Source organism: Palaemon carinicauda, chromosome 31 (genome assembly GCF_036898095.1).
Source record: "Palaemon carinicauda isolate YSFRI2023 chromosome 31, ASM3689809v2, whole genome shotgun sequence".
NCBI lineage: Eukaryota > Metazoa > Arthropoda > Malacostraca > Decapoda > Palaemonidae > Palaemon > Palaemon carinicauda.
The window spans coordinates 21241478-21257027 of NC_090755.1; the positions used below are offsets into that span (position 1 = coordinate 21241478).

The 15550-nt window shown below is 48.3% G+C and overlaps 1 long non-coding RNA gene and 1 pseudogene across 2 annotated transcripts in view; both read left to right on the plus strand.

Moving 5' to 3' along the window:
• Window positions 1-15550, plus strand: part of LOC137624339 (uncharacterized) — a 165230-nt gene that overhangs the window by 84131 nt on the left and 65549 nt on the right. The window contains exon 1 of one of the 2 annotated variants that reach the window (XR_011040721.1): window positions 8798-8907. The exons of the other annotated variant lie outside the window; for it this stretch is intronic. This is a non-coding gene — a long non-coding RNA (uncharacterized lncRNA). Of the gene's footprint in view, window positions 1-8797; window positions 8908-15550 lie in introns of those variants that run through there. 2 annotated transcript variants of the gene reach the window in all.
• On the plus strand, window positions 13694-13812 carry LOC137625126 (5S ribosomal RNA; annotated as a pseudogene).

Consider the following 15550-nt stretch of genomic DNA (forward strand, 5'->3'; position numbering starts at 1 on the left):
CAACCCTTATTATATACTCACCTGTGCAATGTAATATTCCTACACGAATACTTACTTACTTCATATCTTAGAGACCAGACGATTCTCTATTAACATACAGTGCCTAACCACCACTTGTCTGCCCTTGAGAATGTTCCTATATGAATGCCAACCATTCAGTCTTGTCTCCAAGTTCTTCATGTTCTCCCGGCAAGATGAGTAGCCCTTCGATGACCACTTTGTTCTTCGGCATGGCCCGTGGGGACTTCACTGCCAGGGGGTCAGGAAGCTCTCTTCCCTACGGTTCTTCTATTAAGATTACTATGCTAACCTGTTCAAAGCCCTCGGCACTTACACTAAAAGGGGAAAATCTACCACGATACATTGATTCTCTGGTATTCTTCCATCAGGACGCCATGGCGTGAGCCCAAAAAACGGATTTTGAGCGAAGCGAAAAATCTATTTTTGGGTGAGATAGCCATGGCGTCCTGATGGACCCTCCCTGCTACTTCGTCCAGTTTTTCAGGTCCCACCCTGCTCTGCTGTATCATGGTGATCGGCAAGCAACTGGCTTCAGGATGAGGACGGACGTGACGTCATTTAGCAATGGCGCCCGTTTGTTTACGTCTCGAGTACCAAAAGTAGCCACGAACGAGATTAGCTGTGGAACGGCTCCCCAGCTATTCTCCACCCCTACACATCGAAGTGTTAACTCTATGTAGGGTATAGATAGCTATGTGGTGCGTTAATACATGCGTCCCCTGTTGATATACGATGTCTTAAAGGGAAACCTTTAGGATACTCGCTCCAGAAGTTAGAATTCTGTGATAACCTGTGCTGTAAATATGGTATTCAGTTGCTACTGATTCAGGAAAACAGTATAGTTGTAAGATTTGGATTTCTGTTGCTGATGTTAATGAATGTTGGGTAGCACGCATGCTGTCTATGATGTATGCATTATTGTCATTGGTTTTCAGAGAAAGAATCCAGTGGCTGTGGCCATTATACTGAATTTGCATTGATGGTCCATTTTCAACATATTTGAACCCCCCTTCAGGACCTAAGTTCCACTGATTGTCTTTATACACAGGGCATTTTATTGTGTCTTCCATGCCTGCAATGTGTGGGAATTGTCTTTTCATGATAGTGTGAGCAGCAAATATGTGATTGTCATTCAGCCAACCGTCTCTTTCAATTAAGGATTGTACACATTATGCTCTTCTAACACATAACGCAAATATTTGTTAAAGTATGTGACTGCACTTTCACTCCAGTTAACAAGTGATTCATTGGTATTTTTCTCAAATGCTTCAAATGATTCACTGTGTAAAATTTTATTTAGATGAGAAAAGTAAATTGGAATTTCTTCTTTTTTAGCACTATTTTCTACTAACATTCTTTTAAAATCTTGTTTTATGCGATTCCAGCAATGTCAAACTTTGATGTTTGGCAAAACATTTCGAAAAGCATTTGTAATACCCCTCTCCTTATCAACTACAACTGGAATTTTGCATTTTTTGAGGTTAGGAACTTGCCTTGACATTGAATGAAAGAAATCCTCATGAACATATTCCTGCTTTTTTCCATGTAACATAAATGCTAATGGAATGAAAGGTTGTGATTCAAAAAAAATATGTCGAAAGCATACAGGTGTTATATAAAAAATTCCTAAATTGAAAGTTGTGTCATATACCAGATACATCTGATCTTCTGATTTTATGATCACTAACTTGTTGAAATCTGCCAAAATATCATTGTTTGCCATGTATATTGTTAATTCTGGGTAAGTGATTATCTTGTGTACAAAATCTTTTAATTCATGTGCTATCAAATTTGTGTTGTAATAATCATCATGGGTTATTTTCCTATTCTGTGATTCTGTTCTAACTGTATTTTTTACTTGGGTGTGGTTCCTTGGTTTTAAAACTGCCTCATGCTCACCATTTAGGGGCTTGTAAGGACAGTGAGACAAGCGTCACCAAGATCAACTGATACTTTATTCGAATGTGCACGGGAGTATATTACAAGGCGCGTACGGAAAGGTAGGATGGCGCTGGCGCCAAATCAGATTGAAGTGCCCGCCAAAATATATGTGTTTTCTTACACTTACAAATATACGAATTATGAGTTAACAGAAATATGAAGAGAATAAGAAGAAGTTTTGGAAAGAAGTGAAGAGAGTAAGGAAGGTTGGCGCAAGAATTGAAGAGACAGTGAAAGATGGAAATGAAAGGTTGTTAAAAGGAGAGGAGGCAAGGAAAAGGTGGGCGGAATATTTTGAAAGTTTGCTGAATGTTGAGGATAATAGGGAGGCAGATATAATTGCTGTTGCAGGTGCTGAGGTGCCAGTGATGGGAGATGAGAATGAGAGAGAGATTACAATAGAGGAAGTGAGGAGAGCACTAGATGAAACGAGAGTAGGAAAAGCATCTGGTATGGATGGTGTGAAAGCTGAGATGTTGAAGGAAGGGGGTGTGACTGTACTTGAATGGTTGGTGAGATTGTTTAATATGTGTTTTGTGTTGTCAATGGTACCAGTAGATTGGGTCTGTGCATGTATTGTACCACTATATAAGGGTAAGGGAGATGTGCATGAGTGTTGTAATTCAAGAGGTATTAGTTTGTTGAGTGTAGTTGGAAAAGTGTATGGTAGAGTACTGATTAATAGGATTAAGGATAAAACAGAGAATGCAATCTTGGAAGTACAGGGTGGTTTTAGAAGAGGTAGGGGTTGTATGAATCAGATTTTTACAGTTAGGCAGATATGCGAGAAATATTTAGCAAAAGGTAAGGGGGTGTATGTTGCGTTTATGGATCTGGAGAAAGCATATGATAGAGTTGATAGGGAAGCAATGTGGAATGTGATGAGGTTAGATGGAGTTGGTGGAAGGTTGTTGCAAGCAGTGAAAAGTTTTTACAAAGGTAGTAAAGCATGTGTTAGAATAGGAAATGAAGTGAGCAATTGGTTTCCGGTGAGAGTGGGGCTGAGACAGGGATGTGTGATGTCACCGTGGTTGTTTAACTTGTATGTTGATGGAGTGGTGAGAGAGGTGAATGCTCGAGTGCTTGGACGAGGATTAAAACTGGTAGGCGAAAATGATCATGAATGGGAGGTAAATCAGTTGTTGTTTGCAGATGATACTGTGCTGGTAGCAGACACAGAAGAGAAGCTTGACCGACTAGTGACAGAATTTGGAAGGGTGTGTGAGAGAAGGAAGTTGAGAGTTAATGTGGGTAAGAGTAAGGTTATGGGATGTACGAGAAGGGAAGGTGGTGCAAGGTTGAATGTCATGTTGAATGGAGAGTTACTTGAGGAGGTGGATCAGTTTAAGTACTTGGGGTCTGTTGTTGCAGCAAATGGTGGAGTGGAAGCAGATGTACGTCAGAGAGTCAATGAAGGTTGCAAAGTTTTGGTGGCAGTTAAGGGAGTAGTAAAAAATAGAGGGTTGGGCATGAATGTAAAGAGAGTTCTATATGAGAAAGTGATTGTACCAACTGTGATGTATGGATCGGAGTTGTGGGGAATGAAAGTGATGGAGAGACAGAAATTGAATGTGTTTGAGATGAAGTGTCTGAGGAGTATGGCTGGTGTATCTCGAGTAGATAGGGTTAGGAACGAAGTGGTGAGAGTGAGAACGGGTGTAAGAAATGAGTTAGCAGCTAGAGTGGATATGAATGTGTTGAGGTGGTTTGGCCATGTTGAGAGAATGGAAAGTGGCTGTCTGCTAAAGAAGGTGATGAATGCAAGAGTTGATGGGAGAAGTACAAGAGGAAGGCCAAGGGTTGGGTGGATGGATGGTGTGAAGATAGCTCTGGGTGATAGGAGGATAGATGTGAGAGAGGCAAGAGAGCGTGCTAGAAATAGGAATGAATGGCGAGCAATTGTGACGCAGTTCTGGTAGGCCCTGCTGCTTCCTCTGGTGCCTTACAGACCACGGAGGTAGCAGCAGTAGGGGACTCAGCAGTATGAAGCTTCATCTGTGGTGGAAAATGTTGGAGGTTGGGCTGTGGCACCCTAGCAGTACCAGCTGAACTCGGCTGAGTCCCTGGTTAGGCTGGAGGAACGTAGAGAGTAGAGGTCCCCTTTTTTGTTTTGTTTCTTGTTGATGTCGGCTACCCCCCAAAATTGGGGGAAGTGCCTTGGTATATAGATAGAAACATGTAAACAAATGATACATATGTCAAAATGTAGTTCTAGTAGAGCGGAATATATATACATGGGAAACCACAGTGTGGCGAAAAGAGAATTCAAATAAATAAGTAGTTTGTCGATTTTCTGGACGATGAAGGGATCGGTGTCCATACAAGTACTCCCCCCCCCAAGACATCGGGCGGCGTAGATGGCTGATGATCAATCTTTGTATCTTTTCGGGCGTCGGAGGGATCCTCTTGTTTTTGAACGGAGGGGCGCGCTGGTGGTCGGTGTAAGGATCTCTTCCTCTTGTCGTCGTTTGATGATTTTTCTTTAGTTGGGCGGCTTGTTTTGAGGTGGAACTCTGGATCTGCCAGGTCCGGCGGAGGCGGTGTTGCTTCCTTCGAGAAACGCTGGTTTCACGCGGTCTATTGAGACCCAGTCCTCTTGGTCATGGACGTCGAGAAGGAAGGCTTTCGTTGTCTTTTTAATTACCCGGTAGGGGCCTCGATAAGGTCTAGTTTATGGTTGTCGATGAGCGTCGACACGGACGAAAGCGTACCCGCAGTCATCCACCCTTTTTGGCTTGAAGTGCTTGGTTCTGTCCTGGTAAGTTTTGAGACACGGCCTGAACTTCCTGGCGATGTCCCTTAGGTGATCCAGCTGCGTGTCGTCGGTTGATGAGGGAAAGAATTCGCCAGGAACTACGAGCGCTTCCCCGTAAACCTTTTCGGCGGGCGAAGGTTCGCCGTCTGCGCGAGGGGCGGTGCGAAGGCCGAGGAGTACCCAAGGAAGTCGTGATTCCCAGTCCCCGTCGGTGCAGCTCGCCATCAGGGACGCCTTGAGGGCGCGGTGAGTTCTTTCGACCATGCCGTTTCCCGCGGGGTTGTATGCCGTGGTGCTGTGGAGCGTTGTCCCCATCAGGTTCGCCAAAGCGAGCCATATTTCTGAGAGGAAAGCAGGGCCTCTGTCTGTCGTGATGTCGTCAGGAACGCCAAACCTGCTCACCCAGCTTGACAGGAGGGCTTCGGCGCATGCTTGAGTCGTAGCTTCGGTCATCGGCGATGCCTCCAACCACCTCGTGGAGCGATCGATGATCGTAAGCAGGTAGCGAGCAGATCCAGAAGGGGGCAATGGTCCCACGACGTCGATGTGTATATGGCCGAAACGTCTTTTTGGCTGGGGAAAATCGCCTACCCCCGATTCGGTGTGACGGCTGACCTTGCTTGACTGGCAGTTGATGCATGACTTCGCCCATTCCCGGGCGTCCTTTTTTATTCCTGGCCAGACAAACTTTTCAGACAGAAGGCGAGCGGTGGTGCGTCCTGAGGGGTGTGAAAGTCCATGGATGATATCGAATATTTTCTTTCTGCAGGAGGCTGGTATCCAGGGACGTGGGCGGCCCGTGCTGGTGTCGCAAAGAATTGTTACTCCTGCTTGTCCGAGGGGAATCGCACTTATCTTGAGCGCGGATGGGTTGTCTGGTGATCCTGTGCTTCTTGGTCGGTGCGTTGTTCGGTTGCGAGATTGGCGTAGTCGATTCCCAGGTGGATCGCGTCAATTTCAATCCTTGAAAGGGCGTCCGCGACTGGGTTTTTCTTTCCTGGGACGTAACGTATGGTGCACCCGAATTCGGCGATTGATGCGAGATGACGTTGTTGTCGGGAGGACCATGCGTCCGTCAATTTCGTGAAGGCGTGTACGAGGGGTTGATGGTCCGTCGCGATTGTGAAGGGGGTACCCTCCAAGATGTGCCTGAAGTGGCGGACGGAGAGGGAGTAGATACCGATGAGTTTCGTTCTCAGGTCGTCGTATGAAACTTGGCCGGCCTGGGCGTCGAGCCATGGGGAAATCTTGTCGAATACCTCTTTAGGTATGGAGGTGAGAACGATGTCAGCCTTGGCGCAGGAGTCGCTGAGTCTAGCGACGCGGAGGAGTACGTCCGCTCTCAGGAACCAGGAAGCGGTGTTGTGTTGAGAAAAGGGCGGCAGTTTGACTTTGGGCGTGGAGGCGAGGCCGTTGGGTGCGATGGGCGTGTTGCTTCCTGCATCGTGGCCAGACGACGAGTCGGCGAAGAGGTGAGAAGTTGATATGTCGGTTAAGCTCATCCTACTGCCTTACGTTCACCGAAGTGTGGGAGAACCAAAGGCAGGCTCGTGCCTAAGGTAACGGAGTATGGAGAAGGTAGCACGGCCGTAATAAGTCCGTTAATGGCAAAGCCAAAACCGCTGATGCTACTTTCAACTCCGGGGTCACCAGTTGTAAGGACAGTGAGACAAGCGTCACCAAGATCAACTGATACTTTATTCGAATGTGCACGGGAGTATATTACAAGGTGCGGACGGAAAGGTAGGATGGCGCTGGCGCCAGATCAGATTGAAGTGCCCGCCAAAATATATGTGTTTTCTTACACTTACAAATGTACAAATTATGAGTTAACAGAAACATGTAAACAAATGATACATATGTCAAAATGTAGCTCTGGTAGAGCGGAATATATATACATGGGAAACCACAGTGTGGCGAAAAGAGAATTCAAATAAATAAGTAGTTTGTCGATTTTCTGGACGACGAAGGGATCGGTGTCCTTACAGGCTCATTAACAAGTTTCTGGTAAGTATTGCTTGGTGGCTCTTCGAAATCTTTTTTAATTTTTTTGCAAAACTGAACCACATGTTCGTTTGTAATTTCTGGCCTTTTTTTTTGAGTTTTTGTGAGGTGCTGGTTCATATTCTGTGTGGTCACCTAAGTAATGTATTAAGACTAAATAGGGATTTCCCACTAACCACCACCCTATCCTGACAAATGGTTGCCAGTCACTACGGCCCTCACCCAGTACGGCCCCAGTCACTTCGGCCTCTGACCCTCGTCACTACGGCCCCAACATGAGTCATTACTCCCACCCCTAGTCACTTCGGCCAACTCAGACCAACCACTCTAGTCACTTCGGTCGTCATTAGAAAGATTATTTTCTAATGAAAATTGGTATTCATTGGAGACCCTGCATTAATATAAAATAAAAGAATATATATATATATATATATATATATATATATATATATATATATATATATATATATATATATATATATATATATATATATATACTGTATATATATATATATACTGTATATATATATATATATATATATATATATATATATATATATATATATATATATATATATATATATATATATATATATTCATTATAAGGTTGAATAGTAAAACATGTTGAGAAAGGAGAATATATTTCATTAAAAGAAAAATAGCAATACAACCAGAATGTACGGTTCATATAAACTCTACAAATTTTAGTCGCGTTACACAAATAAGGGAATCTAATATACCGTATACATATATTTAGATTTAAAACTGAAGATATAATATATAAAACAGCATTTATTTGGAAGGTCCATTTGTATATAACTTAGAACATGCTTTTAAGAGGTGATTGGTGGTAATTTCGTGGTCTTCATACCGTTTCCGTAATGCAAATATTTTGCATTGCCATGTTCTAAACTGACGGTGCTGGCGACGTGTGTGTTTACCATCCTTGACAAGACGGATCTCTACAGTTACATTTTTGGCTTCTTAAACAGAAGAAGAAGAAGAAGAAGAAGAAGAAGAAGAGAGAGAGAGAGAGAGAGAGAGAGAGAGAGAGAGAGAGAGAGAGAGAGAGAGAGAGAGGTACCACTGTAGTTCTTATATTTAAGTTACCATCTTGGGAGGCCGTAGTGTCTAGGGCTGACGGTGAATGAGGCCGTAGTGACTAGGGCCGTAGTAACTGGGGCTGTAGTGGTTGAGGGCCGTAGTGACTGGTTCCCCTGACAAATGTACCCTCCTTACTCATTTTGTGATACTGTTTCTTAATTGTTGCAGTTTGCCCTTTACCCTGGGGATACTTTTGCATACCATTGTTCAGTTTCCAAGTGTACTGGTCACATCTCCAATCATCTGTAAAGACAAAAACACAATCCAATCTAATCAGTGCAGTATCACTGACACATTGATTATAAATTTTTTTCTGAGGTGAGAACACTGCTGCATACCATTTTTGCAGCTATTGCCCTATAAGGCTATACATCTATTGATACTGATTTTTGTGTGATCCTCTTCACTGCTGAACAAAAATATCTGGCCCCCCTGAGGCTGCACAGGTGGTGTGGTCCTTATCTGCATACCATGTTGGTTATGGGCAGATTCAAGAATGGTCTGAGCTTCCTTGTATGTTAAGCCGATTGTGCGTTCCTCAAAAAGGCACTGTGAGCTTTCAGGCTGTTCAGAGTCAGTAGATTCCACTGGTAACCCCCCACCAGACAGACGATAAGTCGGTAGCTGAGCAGAAGGAGTAGCAGGTGTCACTGGCTATTTTATTAGTGAGCAATTTGTGCCAACACTTTTAGCCTACATTACCCCTAATCAAACTATTAAAGTAAAATTACTTTTAGAAAATAATAAAGGGTATACTTACATTGAAATCAGGTCTTTTCAAGTGTGAAGGGCCTGCAAACAGTGTCGCCATTATATCAGTGTAAACGTTTGAACTATAATTATGCCAAGTGAGATAATCCAGTTAAAGAGTCAGTAGATCCTAATTAATCAATCAGTAGCACATGAGTATCACTAATCCAATTATGTCAAGCGAGTGCATCCAGGCATAGACTTAGCGAAGCGTGAACAACTGGGAGGAATTCAGTACAAAGAAAGCTACAGTAGGCTGATGGTGCCCATTAGCTACTTTCACCATGGTACCGCCACCTAGCGACACCTTGAGGTTTGAATGAGAGTACTAGGTAGGGCGACGTCCGGCTTTTATCCTAACAGGGTAAAATAGCAGGCAGTTAAATAGTGTAATGTTGACGTCCGATTGAGATTATTCTCAATAAAGTGAAAATAAATCAATATTTGTTCCGTAACAGAAATACAAACCACGCTATTTACAATGGGTTTACCTTTTAGCGCAGCTGAAATGGCGAGCCATTAGAATTTAACGAGGGTGTATTACCCCCGCGCTAGTTAGCGGGGGGGTAGGGGAGTGGTAGCTAGCTACCCCTCCCCCCCCACACACAGATGAATGCTCACTTTCACTTTTGGCTCGGACTGTGACAGACGTCTCTGTCTTGGTCCTCTCTTGGCAGCCATTGTTTGTTTTGTCTTTACTTAATCGCTTACTTTTCATTTACTCAATATATATGTAAACATGTTTTCATGTTTGTATATATATTTGAGTATAGAAATCAGTAAGTTTCCTTTTCAGAGTTGTGTGTGTAGTGTACGATATCTACGTGGAGTCCTCGGCAGTTAGGCCACCACGGCGTAATTTTATGGGTGACGATCGAGTTTGACTTATGTCTTTCTCTCTCTCTCTCTCTCTTGAGGTCGTTCACCCTTTTACTACGTGTTACTACGCCCTTGTAGCTTCCTTTCCGTGTGGGGGGGGCGGTTGCTACGCCGTACGTTTGTCTCAATTAGTTTATGAATCTAATTGTAGTTGTTTTTTTCAGCTTGTAGAACGATTCCTTTCGGGGTTTTCGTTCTTTCTTTAGTGTTCATTCATTTTTAAATTACATAATTACATAGTTACATAATTATAATTGTTATAATTCTGTTTTGGTTACAGCTCTCCTTCCGTGAGTGTAAGTGGTTGTGAGGGCACGTGCCTGTTGTGTAATTCTTGTTTCCTTTCCCTCGGGATTCCTCTTCGGAGCCTTCCCGGGGGAATGAATGTGTACTAATGTTTTTTGTTTTATTTTTTTACAGTTACCGATCTACTTCGTTTCTGTAATATGGCAACGGTGTGAGCTGTCTTGTTGAGGCCTGGGGATTCGGCTGTTGCTGCCTCCCCCCTTGTATTTTCGTCAGGGGCGTGTCTCCTTCTACTGGAAGTACTCCCGTGACGACGGACAGCTCTCCAGTTCATTTTAGAACTCTCAGAACTCTTAGAACTCTCCTTGGGCGGGTAACTTTCCTTCCGAGGGAAGTTTTTCCTGTCCAGGCTTGAGTTTTTCCCTTTTGGGGGGTTCTTCTCTTGCCTTTTTTTCGTGCGACTATGCTCTTGGTGCTGAGCGATCACACCTGCAGTTTCGCTCAAGGGGCTGGGCAACTGCAGGAGCTCCTCTTCGGAGGATTGCTCCTTTTAGGTCACTAGCTGACCAGTCTCTTCTACGAAGTGTTTCTCTTTCGTTCGCGAGAGAGTACACTCATAGAGACTCCTCTTCGGAGGATTCTTCTGTTGCTGTTGCTGTTGGCCTCCCTCGCCGTAAGGCCCACCGTCCGCCTCGTCGTAAGGGCCTCTCATCTCCCTATAAGGGTGCTAAGAGGCGCCTTTTTGAATCTCCGTTTGCAGCCTACAACTCCTTTTTCTTGATCTTCCGCCTTGGTGCAGATGGACAGCAGTCTGATCTCGTCTTCCGACGGGCAACGATCTTCCCGACGGACAACGGTCTTCCGACGGACATCAGTCTCCCGGCGGACAGACAACGGTCTTCCGACGGACATCAGTCTCCCGGCGGACAACGATCCCTTCGGGGCAAAGGGTTGCCTCTCACGGGGGTTCTTCCCTTGCGTGTGAGGGTTCCCCTGCGCGCCCTTCTGCTGTGTTCTCTCCTGCTCCTGCTCAGTGTTAGCGCACAGGCGCTCTCCTGCTCATCAGCGCTCTCATGATGATCATCCCTGCTGTTCCTGTTGGTTCCTGTTACGCGCCCACGTTCGCCCTCGCGATCTAGAACTTCGGTTCAGGTCGGGGTCAAGGACTCTTCTTCTATGCGCAGGCTTCCACGTGTTGCCTTCTGCTCGTCAGGGATCATCAGCTCGCCAGCGATCATCAGCTCGCCAGCGATCATCAGCTCGCCAGCGATCACCTGTCTCTTGGCAATCTCCGGATCGCCCGCGTGTGTTACAGCCGGCACGCCAACGTTCTCCAACACTTCTGAAGGAACATGGTTCACCAGCTACCAGCTCACCTGCGCATGCTGCTCGCCATCGCGCGACCGCCCACCTGCGCATGCTGCTCGCCATCGCGCGACCGCCCACCTGCGGATGCTGCTCGCCATCGCGCGACCGCCCACCTGCGCATGCTGCTCGCCATCGTGCGACCGCCCACCTGCGCATGCTGCTCGCCATCGCGCGACCGCCCACCTGCGCATGCTGCTCGCCATCGCGCGACCGCCCACCTGCGCATGCTGCTCGCCATCGCGTCGGCATGCCACAACGCGCCATCGCCAACCTGCGCGTTAGCGCTCACCAGCTCACCACCGGTCGCCTGTTGATCCATATCGCCAGCGGTCTTCCTCGCCCACGCGGCAGCGCGTTTCCTCGCCATCGCGCTAACGCTTGCGTTCACCGCCTCGGACTCGCGCTCATGCACCTGCCCACCCTCGCGACCGCTCGCCTGCGCGACCGTTCGCCTGCGCGACCGCTCGCCTGCGCGACCGCTTGCCTGTGCGCCCGCGCGATCATTCGCCTGCGCGCCCCACACGCCCACGTGCCTGCACGTCTACGCTCATGCGCGTCCGCGCCCATGCTCTCCAATATTCGCCCCGCGCGCGAACCAACGGTTTTCCGTCGCGCGGACGGAAGGTGTTCCGTCGCGCGAACCGACGGTGTTCCGTCGCGCGAACCGACGGTGTTCCGTCGCGCGAACCGACGGTGTTCCGTCGCGCGAACCGACGGTGTTCCGTCGCGCGAACCGACGGTGTTCCGTCGCGCGAACCGACGGTGTTCCGTCGCGCGAACCGACGGTGTTCCGTCACGCGAACCGACGGTGTTCCGTCGCGCGAACCGACGGTGTTCCGTCGCGCGAACCGACGGTGTTCCGTCGCGCGAACCGACGGTGTTTCTTCGCACAAACGTCGGCTTTCTTGCAGTATCCATTGCTCGTCTATGGGTTATCGCTCGCCGACCACCAGCTCTCGCCCTTCCTACCACGCTCGCCCTCCTTCTGCGCTCCTTCGCTCACCTTCGTTTGCGTTCCTGCGTTACCGCGCATGGGCGCTTCCACGTTCGCCCACGCGCAAATCTTTGAATTACCATCGCGCGAGCTCCAGGGCGATTGCGACCACGATTCCCATTGGGGTTTTCGCAGCATGGTCAGCCTGGAGAGTTCTTCTGGAGCATATTTCCAGAACACGGCCTCACCCCGTAAACGCAGAGCAGGGCACTTGCAAGAATAGGAGAAACTTCAGGGAGATCTGAGCAACACTCCTCTTCCAGAACCTGGGTTAGTCCTTCCCCGTCATTCCCTGGAAGGATTTTTGGCGGGGGGGCTTTCCGTTCGAGATTTCTCCATCGGACAAGGGGTGACTGCTTATCCCTTCCTCTGGGGGCTTACCAGGTCCTTTCCCTCCTCGGTTACGGCCCGAGGTTTGGTTCAAGGAAGCTACAGGAAGATCATGGGTACTTTCCTCCTCTCGAGCTCAGGCACCTTGGCCTTTCGTCGTTAAGTATCTAACTTGCGGACAAGCTCGATGTTGTACCATCTGGACGCGCTGACTGAGGGCTTCCTTCGGGTGTCTTATCTGTGGAGGTCGACGACCTCAGACACCCTTCCATCCTTGAGAAGAGTTTGTTTGTGCCCAAGGACAGAGACTTAGACAGCGGCTGTGCGGAGGAAATCGACTTCCGTTTTCACTCCTCCAAGGCGCTTTCTTCCAGACTCTGCAGGGCTCCAGCGCCCTTTTTTTTCAACCACGTCGACCTAAGTTATCGGCTACGACAACTGGGACAAGGAGTCCAATTGCAGTTTCCTCCTGTCAGGAACAGATGGCACGGGAGACTCCTCCGGGGGGGCATAGTCCTAAAAGGAGCGGCAGAGTTCACGAACTCTAGGATTGCAGGTTTTTCGCTGGAAGGATGCTTAAGGTTACTCATCCGGATGACAGCTTCCCGATGCCCATTGCCGCACAATCTCTGTGATCAGCCAAGGATATCGCGCCTGCCGTCTCTGTCAGCGAATTCAGTGTCTCTGAACCTCTATGCCATAGCGTCAGCAAGAGTTGCCCGGTTGGGCAGAATGATCCATACCTTAGGCGAAGGTCTTCCATAGGATCATCGACGGCTTCACCCCCGGCCTCTTCAGTCGATCCTTTCTTGTAAGGAAGGATCTGAGAGGGGAGTTCCGTAGTCGACCTCTCAGCCCTGATCAAGTTTGTCGAACAAACTTCGGCCAGCGTAGAACAGCAGAATCGATCAGACTGGTAACGAGGCGACAGGACTCCTTAAACCCTGGATCGGAAGGACGGATACTTTCAGTTTCCATTCCATCCGTCTTCCAGGGAGCTCGTCGAATTCAGCCTAGACTGCAAGTATTCCTGCTTATGATGCAGTGTGGCTATCTCGCCGTGGCATAGCAGGTTTTCTTCCCCAGAGAACTCTCCCTGCCTTCCTCATGGCCGCTCAGGTGCAGGCTTCCGCCTCCTTTGCTGTTTGGAGGGCTGGTCAACTCCGGTAGGCTCGGGTTCGACCTTCTTCAGCGCCGGGACAAGCTTCCGGATGCTTACCATGAGTGTGGGTTCATGGTATTTTGCTTGGAGCCTTCTCTTCTTCTGCCTCAACATCTGGAGTATCTGGCCATGATATTGAGTCAACGGCCTTACCACGTTGGAAACCCCGCTTCTCGTCCGTCCAGCGAGGTTAAGCAACGTTGGTTCTGGTCGGTACTTGGATGGGTGACCACCTGGGGACGCCAGATTCTGTTACCACATCCTCCGAGCCTTCCTTTCAGTTGACTGTGGAAAGACTGAGGAGAGTCGCAGTACCTCTTCTCAGTCAAGCAGAGCTTTCAGCCCTACCTTGGAACGTTCCCTAGTTCTCCTTTCCTCATTGACCCGTCTATAGTCCGAACGGTCGCCTCAGGATAAGTTCCATGTGGGGCGGTCCAAGTTCCGGTGGCTTCAGGAAACGTTTAACCGGACTTCCTGGCCCCTATGGGACCAGCGGAACTATTAGACCTGCAATGGGTGTTGACCTATGGAGCCTCTTGATGGTAGTGGATATTCTTGTCCTTTCTCCACATTCTTGATGCTGTTCTCGGACTCGTCAAAGGAAAGGGGGGGCATGTTCCGGTCCAGGCCTATGGTCAAGACCTGAAGGATACCTCTCCATCATTCAGGCAGGCTTAGGGGCCTTAGTCTGGCCCCTCTACAGATCCTACAGCTCCTGCCGAGTCGCCCCGTGCGCGTCGACTTCATGATTCTGGCGTATTCTAACCAGCAGGGGACGCATTTTCACACCTTCACATCTTGCAGTAGAGATACCGGGATGATTGAGATTCTCTCAATACCACCATCGGCTCTCTCATTCCAGGCAGGGGAATGTTCTCTCCGACTATCCGAGCAGAGCCTCGTAGAGAGAGTGTACCTGGGGGTCTTTGACCTTGGGTAACCAGCAAGTCCTGGTCTGGGGGACCTGATCGCGACAGCTTGGAACCTCAAGCTTCCGCTGTTCTTCCCCCCAGTCTCAGACCCCGAGACTCTGGCAAGATGCATTCCGGTGATGGTGGGACAATTTCGACGCCTGCGTCTTCCCTCCCTTTTGTCTGTGGACAATGGGTCTCAACAAGACCAGGTTGTCTGTCAACCTTTCAATGGGAGAGCTCCACTGGGACTATGCGCAGAACGGTTTCTGGACCCTCTGCTTCCCCTGACGGAACTCACGGGAGAGCTTCTCTCACGGCGCAGACTACTCAAACAACCACACTGCGACATCTCTCCCGAACCGGGGCGTCGCTTCGGCTTCATGCCTGGAGACACTACGCCTCCTCCTCAAGAAGAGACAACCCGCTACAGTCGCGGTACGGAGGTCGCGTCATCTGCGATAGTTATCCGCAGGGGTCTTTCAGGCAAAGTGAAGAGTCTTCTGTGGTTGGTGCCGTGGGAGATATACCTCTTCCCTTGAGGCCTCTTCTCCAGCAATAACGGTCTTATTGCCTTTCGGCGGGAGGAAACTCCTTTCCGCTCTCGGCAATGAAGCCTGTCGCTCAGCCTTTCCCTGACCTTCAGGCTTAAAGGAATAACTTTTTCCTGCCCGCTGGATCTTTCCTCGCTCATGTGAAGCTACGATCGTCCCTGCCCTAGTCGGAGGAAGACCTCCAACTTGGAGCATGGCTCGGACTTTTAGTCCTTTAAGAGATCTTCTCAAGACCCTTTACGACAGGCCTCGGATATATCCCGCCTTGGGTCTCCTGCTCACTCTGGCCACGGCCAGTGTGTAAGCAATCTTCTTGGTCTCGTACAACTCCCCCTTTCTAAGGAAGAGGGGAAGGCAACATTCAGGTTCGCTCCTGAGTTGTTGGCTAGACTCAGAATCTGGGGTCCCGGCCCTTCGGTCCAATTCCTTCAAGATTTCGAGTCTCCATTCTGTATCTGATGTCCCAAGACCTTCTCTTTCTTGCCAGTAAAGGAATCGAGAGGTTAGCTTTGGGAACAGCTGCTGTTCGTC